General features: G+C 42.9%; 1 protein-coding gene across 8 annotated transcripts in view; it reads left to right on the forward strand.

Moving 5' to 3' along the window:
- The window catches only part of LOC126871415 (ankyrin repeat domain-containing protein 50), a 218180-nt gene that overhangs the window by 63944 nt on the left and 138400 nt on the right, over window positions 1-15836 (forward strand). For all 8 annotated transcript variants that reach the window (XM_050630200.1, XM_050630201.1, XM_050630194.1 and 5 more), the window contains one exon: window positions 8431-8477. The gene's annotated coding sequence lies outside the window, so the exon portion shown is untranslated. The remainder of the gene's footprint in view (window positions 1-8430; window positions 8478-15836) is intronic.

Genomic DNA, 15836 nt, shown 5'->3' on the forward strand with positions numbered 1-15836 from the left:
AATGTTTACGCGTTTATTGGAAATTTGATAGCGCGAAATCGCACAGAATGCACGCAATATGAAATGATTTATAAAATATTCAAAGTGCAGTGTTTTTTTTTATAATTCTTAGTAGGCGAAACAATTGTCTACCGAGTCTGATAACATTTTTAAATAATATCCTTGGAAATACGAATTTACGTAAAAATTAAAAGTCTATTTGCGAGTATCCAAACCTTACGAGTTAAAGCTCGACTATTGGGTTTGACTCGAGACGAATTTACATCGTTCCAGCTCGGAATGTACAGCGTGTAAATTCGACTACAAATTCGTAAATACGTAAACGAAGTTGGTCCCATCGCTACCAAGATTGTAATACAACGTGCCAACATCGCGCGACAACGCGCTTCGCAGACGGCGAAAGTGGCTGGAACTTTGGTTCTCGTGGTGAGAACGTTCCGTTCGCACCGACCTTGATTAATGATCTTTCGCGAGCGGATAACCGATTTTAGAGAAGCCTCCACTTGACCGGATCCTCACCGACTCGATTAATCACCATCGACTGTCAGAGATTGCGCCGACTAGTAGTTCTTCCCATCCGATTTCAGCAGTTGCTTCGTTTTCAATTTTCGACAAGTTCGGCGTTAGAACGTATCCATGGTATGGTGGATTAGGAAAAACCAGAGAATCGTCGGATTGATGTACTTTTGTCTGGAGATCGCGACAGAATCTGGTCAAGCTGGACAATACGAAAGTTTGAAGATTCCAGAGTCTGAGAACTCGAATTTGAAAGTTAAAAGGTGTGAAAAGAATTTGAAAGTTTGAGCGTTCGGAAGTTTGGCAACTATAGACAGTCTGAAACTTTGAGCACTCGGAAACTTCGGAATTGGAAAGTGTCAAAGTTTGAGCGCTCGGAGATTTCGCAACTGGAGAGTCTGAAAGTTTGAGCGTTCGCAAGTTTCAGAGCTGGAAAGTCTGAAAGTTTGAGCGTTCGCAAGTTTCAGAGCTGGAAAGTCTGAAAGTTTGGGCGTTCGCAAGTTTCGCAGCTGGAAAGTCTGAAAGTTTGAGCGCTCGGGCGCTTCGGAACTGGAAAGTCTGAAAGTTTGAGCGTTCGCAAGATTTGTAACCGGAAAATCTGAAAGTTTGAGCGTTCGGAGAATTCGCAACCGGAGAGCCTGAAAGTTTGAGCGTTCGCGAGTTTCGGAACTGGAAAGTCTGAAGGTTTGAGCGCTCGGAGGCTTCGGAACTGAAAATTCTGAAAATTTGAGCGTTCGAAAATTTTCCAACTATAGAAAATCTGAAGATTTGAGCGTTCGAAAGTTTTGGGACTGCAGAAAGTCTGGAAGATTGAGCGCACGGAAGTTTCAAAGCTGGAAGGTCTGGAAGTTGACAAGTATCATAATTCCATTAAAGTTTAAAGTAATTTCGTATTTGTTAAGGTTGTACACTGGAAGCTTACTCCTTAGTCAATCCCGCATCGAGCCTAAAATCCTCTAAATTAACTCGCTACATTGCGAATTTATCAAATCAAAATTCGATTTCAACATATTTTCCATCTACGACTCGCGATATACGTAACTCGATCACTCTGTCTGCCACTTAATTCGATTGTTAAACTAAACGCAGTTGATTAAAATCGTGGCAATAAAGCACAACAAAATCGTGGAATTGAATGTCGAAATGTAGAGAATTCGCGTTTAACATTGCTGTACCTGCGAGGGACAATGGGTTCGTTTGCGCCACTTGAAATATTATTTTACTCGATCCCCTTTCGTGTTTATTTGTTGGCGGTCAGGACTATATATCCGCATATATGCTGTACAGTGTAAATTTGATTATTTATCATCGCATACTGTCCCGTAGTAAAGTTCATTAAACATTGACACTGGTGGAACACGCTTTTTCGGCATTTCCCGCTTGACGAAATTCGGAATTACCATTTCCTATTTTTAAACTGTCAATTTGATTTATCGACCGTTCCACTGTAAATATTCATATCGTATAGAAAATACTGGGCGACGTATTTTTTATCATTTTCATTTATCCATAGCGTGCTACCACTTTTATCATCGAATAAAGGCGAACGAAAACTTGTAATATCTTCAAAAAGACAGTTTAATACAAACAGCAACGAGAACACATACTAAGAAACATCTTCATCTTCGTATTCATCTTCCAACTCTTGTATTTTCCTTAAAACTCGAAAGACGCAGAAACACGAGCAATACGTCAGTCAGTACATCGATCGAATACCACCGATCAATACGTCAATTGAGAACCCAATATCACGAAAGAGAATTTCACAGTGAAAATCCAAATGGCCGGATCTTAGAAGTCTACGTAGCTCTCTAGATCTCGTACACGACCCCGAATCTCAGTCGATTCATTGATACCATCGATCGATGCTTTTATTCAGAAGCAAACTTTTCCAGATCAAATTTCCGCAGCGAAGAATCCGAGTGATCTGTAGCGGCACTCGACAGCAAACTATAACCGGGCGACCGTAGAGCAGTGGTTAGCGTCGTTGGTTACGAACGTTCAGGACCCAGGTTCAAATCTCGGCATTCGTAGTCCGATTTTTTTCTCCGCGAATCCTAATTGAGAAAAAGGCAACCCGGATGAAGACAAAAAATCCTATACACCAGCAACAGCAATACGTCATAGCGACTTATACATCAGCCAGCAATAGCACTATCGACCGATATACCGCACCTCGGATCCAATCTCGCGAGTCTGAGTAGTCCGTAGACCTACGACAATATACGTGATCGATCGTTCTCGATCAGGATATCAAGACGACTCTAATCGACCCGATTTAATTTAGAAGCAACCGTGACGAAGCAGAATTTGCACGGCAAAGCGCGCAAGCTCGGACATAAAGCGGAAAGTCTGCGTAGGTCTCTGGACGTTTGTTAATGGTGTTTCGCACTGCATGACCCGTCGTGGCGCGTAACACGAGAATTCCCCGAGGTGCAATGCGAAGTTTCGTTGGGCAAAATGGCCCGCAAGACCGCGACTTAATTCGCCGCCGGTGCTATCGGCATCCGGTGCATCGCCAAGTTTCGAAATGGTTTTTAGCAGGTCAAGACGGATCTCCCTCGGCGGACGCATTATCCGTTGCGTTTCACTCGCGTGTTCGGCGTCTAATTGCACCGCGTTTTCGCGAAACAGGTCCCGTTTCCGTGGACGCAGCGGGAATACGTTCGTTATTATTGTTTCGTCCCCGATGGAAACGCGCGATTTTACGATCAATTTCCGGAGACCGGCACGCGATCCCATCGTGAAAAAAGGGTTCAGGACGGCAGTGGCGTAATTTTCAATGGCGTGGAATTCGAATTGTTAATGGCGAATGTCGGGCAAAGAGGAATTTACCGTTTCGAGAGAATCGTTTTGACATTGCACACCGGCTACGAAAAGTATCGACGCGCTGTTCGGTTTATTAGAACATTTTCCTGCCGATTCATTGTGTCGAAACATATTGGCTTTCTTAGAATTTCACGCTACTTTCGCGCGATTACGATACTTTGGTACTTTGAAAACGTATATTCCGATGATAAAGATGCTTCGTTGGGACTCTTGTAATTTATATGCATAATTCTTATATTCTTCTCTTTTTTCAAATTTCCTTCAAACTTTAGCAACGTGGTCGCGATTGTCGAATCTCATTACTATGTTAGTGAAAGTTTAAGATGCTCGTGTTCGCGGAGGATGTCGGCGATTGTTCGAACGCTTCCTCGATCTCGTGTCTGACAGTGTTTAACACTCGTTTCCAACGCGAAATACGTATGTTATACTTGAATAGATATCGGCAGAATTTGATTCTACTATTCCATTACTTTTCACGAGCAAATAGCGTGAATAGAAGAAGATACCCGAAGAGGCGCAAGGCGATGGAGAAGCGAGGAGGACAGCAGATTTAAATAAAAAAGCGGACAAACGATGGCAGAGGAGAAAAAAGAATTTCCTCTTCGACGCGTATCCATCGTTCCAGCTCGAATGGTTCGTTTAATTAGCGGCTACGTGGTTGTCAGCGTCGACCACGACCTGAAATGGCAATATTTTCAGCCGAGACTCGAGACCGTAATTGCTATTAATTCCATTCATCGTTCCAACTCGTATTAATTTCACCGCGAATCGTGAAAATTATTCGGTTTCGTCTGTCTGACAGGAAACGCCGTTTATTTTATGCATCGCCTTCGGCCTTTCTGTTGGAACCTGTCAGTTGTCTTCTGGTTGCACGTGTCGCTAATTTCGTTCGCCACTGATGTTCCACGTATGATCTTTCGTGTTTCATGTTCCCTTTAGGTCTGGAAATAAACGTTGCACGAAATATGGCTAATTTCGTTTCCCTTTACGATCGGTTTGCCTGATCGATAGGTTGGTAGACCTGCCGGAGGGTTGTCCGACTGTACTGGGTGGACAATACACAGCTGACTGATTCTCATTGTCGGTAGCGTTTAAACGAAGCAAAGAACCACTGTCTTCTCGATGCAGGTCGTTCGTTAATACCAGGAAATTGCGTACGGAGTAAAAATATCGAGAAGATGTTTGCAGAATTCTCATAAAAAGAAGACTAAAGAGAAAACACCTCATTGATCTCGCTAAAGAAATAAAATAGACAAACTCGAAGATGGTATTCCGCTCGGGGTAGCCATCCACGTGTTAATTAGCGATGAAGTTCGAAAAATTTGCCGAATGCCCAGCTGGACAAATTGTAAGGTACAAATTAAATAATAAAAAAAGAATTTTTTCATTTCGTTTTCACGCGTTTCTAGAACTAAGAACGCGGATTCGTTGTTCGCACTTTTCGTTAGGAAAGCGAGGGTAACGATCAGCGATGCCCATTGGTTATAGCCAACGTTAATAAATGAAGATAGGAGGAGGAAAAACCTGCTTTTCCGTTAGACGGTCAGTCAGTAAGTTGTACGATAGTCGGTGATGATGTTATAGGAATCAGTAAAAATGACTTGGATAATTCGATAATTCTTAGTTACGAGACCTCTGCTTCCAAATGTCGTCGATTCGTTAGTTCCGTTTATTTCATGGAAACGACCTAATTTCCTCCTCGTTTTAAATCGCTAAATTAGTCGACACAGTTCCGAGAGTCCCTTCTGAGAAGCAACCTGGGGATCTCGGAAACCTGGCTTCCGCGAACAGGGGATTAAGACGTTCAGGTCAGACCCCAGGCAAATACGTATAACGCACAGACGTCCAACGAAACGGTCCCTCGGCATACCAATCTCCACTCGAACGACTCTTATTAAAACGTACTTTGTCTCGCGTCTAATGTCTCTCCGGTTCCGCTGAATTTTATCTCGAGTCTAGTTGCTTTAAATTCGAGCGATTTAAAGAATGAAACGTTATAAAACGAACGAGTATCAAACACATCGCTGTGCTATGTGTACGTATATTTGTTTCTCCATGCATACGTTGTACTTTTGGGTGCAATAAAATTGTCCGAAGCAAGAGTTAGTCTCGAGCCATAAACGCGAAACCTGCAGCCTGCGATATCGAAATTACGTATAATTGGATTCCAGCGGTACAACCAGTTCCATTCGCGAATTATCACGAGTCGTTGTGAATTTTGACGGAAAGTTTGGCGAAATTTCGAAATTTCACAGCGTTTTACAAACTGCAAACTAGCCTGCTCGATACGAAATCGCAAAATTATAAAATTATAAAATACGCGCAGCGTAGAATCTCTCCTCGCTCGTTAGTTGATTGTAACTATCGAGATATGCGTAATTTTGTGTGCTAGACTAGATTGGCCGCGTGGTAGTGACACACGTACGCGAATATCAGTGTGTGGAAGTACGTGCGTCTCGAAAAACGGACGAATGTAACTGTTCCGTTGGCAGCGTGGCATGGAAGATGGCGAGACAAAGGAAGTGCTGAGACGCGTGCAAATGTACATCGACGAAGATCCTGGCAATCGTTTATTAAATAAATCTAAAACTACTTTAATACGAATTCTAAGTGTAACCTCGGTGTTCCTTTGCTTTTATTTATTGGCAATTTATTATGGCAATTAAGATGCACAATTCTCAACAGTAAGTACAACGAATTGTCATAGGATCTCGTAGCCATCGTTGAACTGCGCCATCCGCCTTTCGTAACTCCGATTTCGCAATCTGTTATTCCATACTTAATTATATAGCGGGATAATGCTAAACGCGAAACATTTGCTATCGCAGAATCAATTGCAAGATCGGTTACGGAAGCAGAATAGAATATATCGGAAGGTTCCGTGCTAAATGTCGGAATTATCAGGAAGTCCGTAACTAACTTGCGTTTTAATGCGACGAATAATAGTCGTCCATGAAGGTAGGTACGTGCAGGTAAAGGAGCTTCGCACAGTGGTCTGGCTTCTATCTACGTAGTAACTCTAAGAGATAGAAATGAACAGATTCTCACGGGAGAGCAATCATAGCTGCTAATACCTATTTCTCACGGATGACACCGAGTTTGCGTTATCTGGCCGATGTTCGTATAGCGTAGCAACTCGAAGAGAATGGGGGAAAGGTCCCTAAGCTCCGGGGCTTAACTCGGACCAACAGCACTGCCATAAAGTCTCTCTTGTGTCGCTCTCTTGACCCCGAACCACGCCAATCCTCCCCTTGACGAATTCAGAAACGCGGCCACCCTCTGCTTACACGTGTTTCCCTCTTCAGAAGAAAGAAATCGTCTTAAAAGGAGGGAAAGATTTGTGCGAAAAACTTGTACGTGTTGCAAGTTCTTAGGTGGCATTTTTTATTTTCCTGCAAATTCGTCTAATAATTAATTAATGGAATCCGAGGACAGATTTATTTCGTCCGCTGAATATTTCTTTTTGCAATCTTAAGTTTCTATGGAAATCTCGTAGTCTGAATGCCATAGATTTAACTCGATAATTCAAGCTTCTCGAGATTTCGCATCTTCCGGTTTGATCGGAACTTGTACGCGTTGCAAATCCTTAGGTGGCATTTTTTTATTTTCCTGCAAATTCGTTTAATAATTAATTAATGGAATCCGAGGACAGATTTATTTCGTCCGCTGAATATTTCTTTTTTTGCAATCTTAAGTTTCTATGGAAATCTCGCAGTCTGAATGCGATAGATTCAACTCGATAATTCAAGCTTTCGAGATTTAATTTCTCAAATTCCTATTTCTGCTTACTTTAGATACGGAACTTATACACGGTGATTCGTTAAAATCTCTCCATGTTAACTGAAACATTTCATATATCTTTCCGCACGACGTAGATTCTACACATTTTTCACGTTTAAACTTCCTAACCATAAATATAATCGCATAAAAATCCGCGGTCCATTAATCTTCGATTTCAGTGGCTGTTGAAAAAAGAGATTTCCTGGACCGGACCCGTTGCTATCGATGGATTAGCATAGTCGTCTTCGTGATAAATGGTAGCCTCTGTTCACGACGAAACCGAAAGCCGACGCTAATTACGTACCACGTTTCATGCTGCTCCGATTTTATTCTCGTTTCGTCCGATTCTCCGTCTGCTCGAAGCTCCGAGGTCCAAACGATAAGATGTGCTCGACCAACGAAAGTCCAACTTGGAAGATTCCTCTTGACCACCGATTTCGTCTAACAGGATCCAACTAACCGGATAATTATTTCCACTTGTCTCGACTCTAAGTAAGGGGATTCGATCGTGCATGGGGGAAATTGATCTGGGGGAAAAACGGACGAGATCAAATTTTCCTGACCATTTGTCTAAGCTCTACGATAGAACGAGGGAAATCGGTTTCACGAATCAAACTGCGTTCGGTTGGATTAGACGGTTTGTGATCTTGTAACTTTAGATTTCGAATTTTACATCGACGTTTCTTGAGATCCGAGACCTCGTCTATAGTTCATTTTAAACGTTATATTTTTATTTAACAGAGATTTATTTTATTCAACGAGCGCTTCATCTCGACGTAGAATGAAAGATACTCGATGTAAATTATCGTTCAGACAAACGTAACCAGGTAGCGTGAACGATCTATACCGTTTGAAATCGCGCTTTTCAAGCTCCTTTCAGATCAAATTTTCTCTTACTAACGTAAAAACGAAGTTTCGTCAGCTACGAGGTACGGTACGAGAAGGCACGGTAATTTTACAAAATTGTAGAATTTCGTTTGATAAGACCGATGGACAAACATATAATACACAAAAATATTTAACATAAAAGTTATCGACGCACACGCTGTGACAACTCGAAACTACTTTCTATCCATCGACATGCTATGTACGTCTTGTTCGATTCAATTTAATTCTACCTGGTCTAACGAGAAGAATCGATTAGCGCTTCACATACTTCGCTCATTCCCCTGTAAGGAAGAATGTTACAATTAATCGTAGAGAAAACACACGGTTGCTTAATCATTTACCCCTTTACCTAGCTATTTAGGTAAACCTGCGGTGATTCGGCTGTTACAAACACGCTAATTCGTCGTTCTCTTTCAGATCGGGAAATCCCGAAGGAATTGGAGCTGGCAGTACGGCACCAGTTGGTAAGTAATTTGCTGAATCCTATTAGGGTAACACCCGCCGGTGAAACTGGCGCGAAACTCCGGCCAACGACGCGCGTTTCCTTCTTTTTGCGTGCGCGCTATGGTTCGCGTGCCAGCCTCGAGGACACGTAACTGTGGTCTGTCGATGCCTTGCAAAGTAATTAACTTTACGCTAATGAAAAGATTAGCCGAGCCAACGCCATCTCTGGAATAACAAGCAGTTCGCTTAGTTTCGCTTAAATACTTCTCAAGCTTGTAATGTTCGTGATGGAAGATGTTCAGCCAACTGGATAATATCGAGCAACGATTAGATATCATTTGATACGACGTTATCGTTATATGCGTATTACGAGATACGAGATATCGTAAGCTGTTCAGAATCCGCTTCAGGAGCGAGCACGAGGCACAGAAACGACGAAAGAAGGTTCATAGAAACGCGTCTTTCTGTTCCACTTTCTTTCGAATTTATAGTTATTTTTGTGTCTCGATAATCCGCAATCGCTCGCCTTGGTAAAAGTTTCTCGAGATGGCTACCCTCGGCCCGTGTTATTCGACGCACACCTGGTGTTTTCGAAAGATCGGAAAATTTTGCAAGAAGCTTCTATCGAGCTAAGCGGTTGCGGATCGTTGAAACACAAATGTAGCTGTAAACTCGGAGACGAGGTCGGGTAGCGCACAGGTCCGCGCGAACTTTATTCATCGTTCTCGTATTTATTATATTAGGTCGCCCGGAAAGTTTCTTTCGTTTTAGAAGGAAATAATCGATGCACAACATTTTTCGTTTTATATTATTTTATCGAATTGCGAATGATCCATTTTGTTCTATCAAACTACAGATCACAACGTTCGACAGATTAGGATTCGTGTTTGTATAAAGACGCGTCGTTGTAAAGGACGGGTCTGTAAAAGAAAGACACTTTTCGGACAACCTAATATTTTCGTACATCCTGCTGTATTAGCACTTAATGACAGAATCTGCAATTACTTAGTTGCCAACCCAATATATCATACTGTTCAATTAGGACGAAGAATTTGTAGCGCGACGCGATCGAACGGAAAGTTGGTCACGCTTTTACGGTGAAACCGAGGAACGCGTTTTTTGCTTTGCGCGTATTGTTTCCGATCGATGTACGCGCCACATTCCTTTCCACGGTGATCTTGTCCGATGTTTGCGCCGACTTTGTCATTCCATCGGCGTACAATTACTTAGTCTTTCGAGAAAAGAAAACGTTCTAATTCGTGGTCGCGGTCTTCCAAAGAACATCGGCTCTTAGCATCCACGTGGTTTTGTAACGAGCGGAATAAGCGATAGTTTGAGCGTGCAAAATAGCGAGAATACGACAGACGGGACAGAAGATTCAAGTTGCGGGAATTTTTGTGACGCGGGAATTTTCGACAAGTTCAGCGTTAAAACGTATCCATGGTATGGAGGGTTAGGAAAAACCAGAGAATAGTCGGATTGATGTACTTTTTGTGTGAAGATGGCGACAGAATCTGGTCAAACTTGACAATACGAAAGTTTGGAGAATCCAGAGTTTGAGAACTCGAATTTGGAAGTTAAAAGGTGTGAAAGTTTGAACGTTCCGAATTTTGGCAACTACAGACAGTCTGAAACTTTGAGCGCTCGGAAGTTTCGGAACTGGAAAGTCTGTAAGTTTGAGCGTTTGGAAGCTTCGGGACTGGAAAGTCTGAAAGTTTGAGCGTTCGCAAGTTTCGCGACTGGAAAATCTGAAATTGTGAGCGTTCGCAAGTTTTGCAACTGGAAAGTCTGTAAGTTTGAGCGTTCGCAAGTTTCGCGACTGAAAAGTCCGAAAGTTTGAGCGTTCGCAAGTTTTGCAACTGGAAAGTCTGAAAGTTTGGACGGTCGTAACTGGAAAGTCTAAAAGTTTGAGCGTTCGGAAGCTTCGGAACTGGAAACTCTGAAAGTTTGAGCGTTCGCAAGTTTTGCAACTGGAAAGTCTGAAAGTTTGGGCGTTCGTAACTGGAAAGTCTAGAAGTTTGAGCGTTCGGAAGCTTCGGAACTGGAAAGTCTGAAAGTTTGAGCGTTCGCAAGTTTCGCGACTGGAAAGTCTGAAAGTTTGAGAATACGATAGATGCGGCAGAAGATTCAAGTTGCGGGAATTTTTGTCGCGCGCAGTCTTGCGTTGTCTTGGCCAAGCATGTTTCAACTCGCGTAAAAACAGGTACTTCGGAAACCGTTTGCCTTACGCTGTACAGTCGACTGTTGACTAATCGACGATAACGCGTTGCACCAATTAGATCGAGGTTAATGGTCATTGTTCGAACTCGGATGAATTCATGTCGCTAGAAAAAACGAAAGGAAATTTCCATGCAAGCCGATGATACTTTAACCCGAATATTGCCAAAGATCGGCTAAAGTCGCCGCAAATTCGACGAAAAGATCGATACGAGTACGAGAAGTTACGTTCGATGGGTAAAATTTACTCGAAATAGAAGCTATATTCGAAAAATATGCCTTTAATGTCTATATCGGAGCAAAAGATGCGAAAAGAAGAAGAAAAGGAAAAGCAGAAACGAAACTTCTCGTGATACTAATAGACTGGGATCTGGCGCCATTCCCCTGTTGCTGTGTCTCACTGAAAAATCTCCAAATTACGCGCCAAAGGGAGAAGAGGGCAAGGACGAAGAAAAATTTGAAAGTCAAAGAATCGCCGAGAATGACCAAGCTCCATGCGTTCGCTCTGTCCGCGGGATTTTCGTTTTTGCAGCACGTAGAACATCGGCTTCCTTATGGCGGGAGTTGGCGTGGAAATTTTCAATATCCAGCCGATGAAATTTATTCGAGCCGGCGTACGACGGCCGCCTGTGCCTCTCTACGGATACCAGCGCGGAAAAAATCGCCGTACGAACTTCCATTCGAAGCGCCCCTTCCACCTACCCACCCTTGTAATCCACTTACAAGTTTTTCCCTTTTCTTCTCGACCGAGAGTCGACGACCGGCGAGCAGAAAAGAAAGTCGTCCGAGCGGGTCGGCAAATAGGATTCTTTTTTATGTGGATACGCGCGTGTTCGCGTATCGGCGCAAATATTAGATGGCTGTTCTGATAGGTTTTCAGAGACACGCAGGTATACGCGTGTGTCTCTTTCAGCGAGCTACCGTGAAGCGCGTGTATCCGGAATTCGTCGCACGAACCTCGCTCGCCTCCCAGGCTACTACTTTGTTTGGAGAAGTCGGGTTTCTCGTCTCTTCTCTCGCGAATATTTAAGAGAGAAAGGTTGGAAATGCGCCGTGTGTAGAGAGTGGCGGACAGAAAGAAGCGCCAGAGTAGCGAGAAAACGAGCGGTCAATTATTAAAGAGAGAATATTTATTAAAATGAAATTAGAGGTAGGACTGTATTGCGAGGCGAGGCAAGAGGAATGCGATCGATTTAACGTAAAAGAGGATTTGTAGAAAGGAAAATTCCAGAGACAAGGCGAAAAGTATCGCGAGCGATCTTGCAAGCAATTTCAGCGATAGACATGTTGGAGGAATTGCAGCGATGGAAAGAGAAAGAGATAAGATAAGCGGTAATTGAGAGGAAGATCGGTGATAAGATAAAGGCTTCCATTAATTGAACGAAAAGTAAGGTTCGCGGGAAAGGAGGAAATTGCAGAAACGAAAAGAAATATTACGGAATTGACCAAGGAAGAATACCAGTGATTCCAAAATCGCGCAAGAGTGTCTGAGGCGGGAGAAACGTTACAGGAAGGAATTTCAGCAACGAAGCAGAAACCAGTGCCAGGATGCTGCAAGATGGGGAATTTCAACAATGAACTGGAAAGAAAAGAAAGACTCGAGGAAATTCCAGCAACGAAACAAAAGAAACAGCGTAAGGACCATAGATAGACGATTCGAATGGTAACGTTTTCTTCGGAAAATTGACGAAAATGAGAATGTTCCTTGCATGGAGGAATAAGGACGCGCGTTTGTACTTAGCGTAACCGTACTCTTTGTGTATCTGAAATTTCCTTCGAAAGCCAGCGATCGATTTAACGAAATCGGACCATTCTCGAGGGGAGCGCCTGTCCTGCCGAAAATCTTTCGCCAAGCGTACAAAGAGCAGGATCAAATCGAAGGTGGTTTTTCGCTCGAAGAAAGGCCAATCTCTCGAGGCCATAATCTCTCTCGAGTGATTCGTTGGTTCTGTTCGAACGATGTCTTGTCGTACCTTGTCGTACCTCTCGTTCCATCAGCTTTGTATTCCGTAAACGTTATCACGTGTGAATTCGTCGACCGTGTCAAGTGTGCGTCTTCGGTGCCGTACGTGAAGCTACTGCGGAAACGAGCCGCGTGTTAAGGGGCCGTTGTTTCGTCACGTTCGACCTTTCTTGGACGACGAGTCGACACGGAGTCGTCGTCGCGAAACGATTTTCCACGTTTCCTCCGCGTCGGTTAAACGAGCTTTTACCTCTTGTCTTTCAATTTCTTTTGCTCGCGTTTCAACGGTTCTTAACCTTTCGTTCACCATGCAGTCCCTTTAAATAATTTTTTCTCGTCGCGGACTTGCCGAGAAGACTCGACGCAAGATCGAGACGCGCCAAAATGTGCGCACGTTCGACTGCTTGGCTCGAGAGCCGTTTCGTAGGCAAGAGATTCGTTGTAAATGAACAAACGTACGTGGAAAAACATAGGTTTTATTCGAGTAATACGATAATAAGTCGCGCGCGCGAGCACTTGGTGCGAGAACTCTGGCGATCCGCGGACAAGTTAAGAACCGTTGCCCTGTTTCCTTCTTTTTATTTCTTAACGGGAGCAGCGTGTTTTTGTATCGGCTGCGAGTTCAACGAGTGCGGATGAAAGATTTACGTATTCATTCGTGGACGAAAGCGTACGCGTACAGTGGTGTGTTTCGAAATAATAACGATAACTCTTGTTCGTTAATTTCACTGCAATTGTATCGCGAAAACATTTATTTCTATCGTCTGCGGTGTGACGTAGGATCTAAAGATACATAGTGGTTGTATCCTGAAACACTGTGAATTGCTTTTGAGTTTTTTTTAGTTTAATAAAGTGATAGTCAGAAATTGAACAAGGTTGAACGAGACGTATCTATGGTTTTTCGGGATTCCATCGTGTTCTAATCGCACGTTGCAATTTATGTCCACGTTTCGTGGACATTGCATTTCGACGAACACGTTCTTCGCCTGACACACTCGACAGAAGCTGAATTTCAAGCTATCGTTCACTGAATTACTACCGCCTTTACCATTAAATTCCACGGCAAATGTGCACCTTATGGGGCTAATACGTTTCATCGATTGAAAACATAACGCACACGTTAGAACGTATCAGAACGTGTTCTCATGGAAAATTTGTAATCTGCTCGTACGAAATGCATACGCGCGTGTTCGTTTAACACTAGAACTACCGATAGTTAACGCGAAGCTATTTCTACCAAGACCAGTGAAAATGACTGGTCTTTAACAAATACGCGATAATAGAATATTCTTATATTTATCGATTTATTACTTTCTTACAGAAGCAATTCCACGTTATGCAGTAGATTTTTCGTATTATTAATCCATCTGGGATCCCTAAACGAGGGTTGACACGTTTACAAGATTGTAGAACCAGTCGTTTTGACTGCTGTGGTATTTCTAGCGTTAGCATCTAGCGATCCAGCGATCGATCCGCAATTTTCCTGATAACTGATATCGTCGTATCGAACGATACGCGGTAAAAATTTGAGAAACGCGTGGCAAGTCGTAGAAAACGAGGAAACTGATTAACTGGTCTTTGATAAACAGATTGCAGGACCCTTTTACACTTTGACGAGTACCAGTGATTTTCACTGGTATTGGTTAAGTAGCCTCGATACGAAACTATTTTCAGTTTTGATACATAAAAACCAAAATAAAATTCGTTATATTATTCTTTTAGTTATCGTTGCGAAAGTCATTACATCATTGCGGAACAAAAATATAACACGAGGTAGGAATTTTAAAATAAAATTGTAAAACCAGTGAATTTGACTGGTGTGGTAGTTCTATTGTTAATTTCCACCTCGCGGTCAAGAAATGCACTTAGTTTGCAGAAAGTTTGATAGTAAACGCGAGGGATTAACATCTCCACTCAAAAAGCCAGCTTTAAAACGGCAACTAGCCGACACGCGGTAAAAGAAGCGGAGAAATAGCATCCAGATGATTTACAAATCGCTTCGATAAATCCATAGAGGAAAAGTGTTGCACGAGAATCGAATTTTCGAGCGTTTCGACTCGATCGTCTGTAGAAGAAGGAAAGCGACGATAGACCGGCGGAATTGTGCAGCAAATTGAATCTGTTTGGATTTGTTATTTTCTGGAGGCGGCCGCTGACTCAATCGCGACGCGACACTCGCTGGAATAAAATAAAAAGGGTCCGCGTGCGAGAATTGAGGCCGGAGGGACAGAGAGAGAGAGAGAGAGAGAGAGAGAGAGTAACGAGCGAACCGTGAATAACGCTGCCGATTTATTTACGACCCGTTTCACCTTACGTTCCTGCCTTTTTTCATTTGTCGTTTATATCGTCTCCCACTTCTTTTTTCTCTCTGCGTACCGCGAAAGGGGGAACCCGGTTGATTCCTGCGAAATCGATTCGATCTGGGAACGCGACTCGTAACCTTCCAATTTTGCCCCTGAACGTCAGCACACGTGGAAACGATGACAAATGGACGCGCGGCTTGGCGAATGCGATGCAACGATTAAAGATTATGTAGACCACGCGAAAAAGGTAGTACGATGTCTGCCGTGGATCTCGATCGTTAAGCCTGGCCCCGAATAAGGTTGCGATAGCGACGAACGAAGAAATATGATTTTCATTGCGCTCGTAATTGACGTTGAGCGATAAAACGAATCGCTGCGTGATTCGTGAGCTGGATGTTGGCAGTTGTTAAAAAGCAAGTATAATTGTCGACGAGATATTCAACGTGGTCGATACGCTTGATACGTTTTATGATCGATCGATCGGATGCGGGTATACTACGTACGTGGTTTCGAGTTTTCAAGTGACAGAATATATCGGAGGATTTGTAGTCTGCGGATGTTATTAGACGTTTACACGAAGGTACAATTATCGATGTGTTATTTAACGCGAATGTGGTATTAAGATAAATATACTACCGCGTATGCGTTTCGTTCGCCTAATTAATTTACGTTGATCGATGATTTCCAATAGACGATATGGATGATCGAAGAAGCGCGATTCTCCTCGTTGTAAAATTGCTATCGCCTGACAAAGTACAGTTATCTCTTGCTAACGATATTTCAATGTCTCATGTGCGATAAAACGTACGACTAGGCGATTTAAATGTCAGCTCTCGTATCATACGCTTACAAACCGATTGAGACTGTTCCTCGTATCGTGTAACAAACAGAAGGTA

Source organism: Bombus huntii, chromosome 11 (assembly GCF_024542735.1).
Source record: "Bombus huntii isolate Logan2020A chromosome 11, iyBomHunt1.1, whole genome shotgun sequence".
NCBI classification, from domain to species: domain Eukaryota; kingdom Metazoa; phylum Arthropoda; class Insecta; order Hymenoptera; family Apidae; genus Bombus; species Bombus huntii.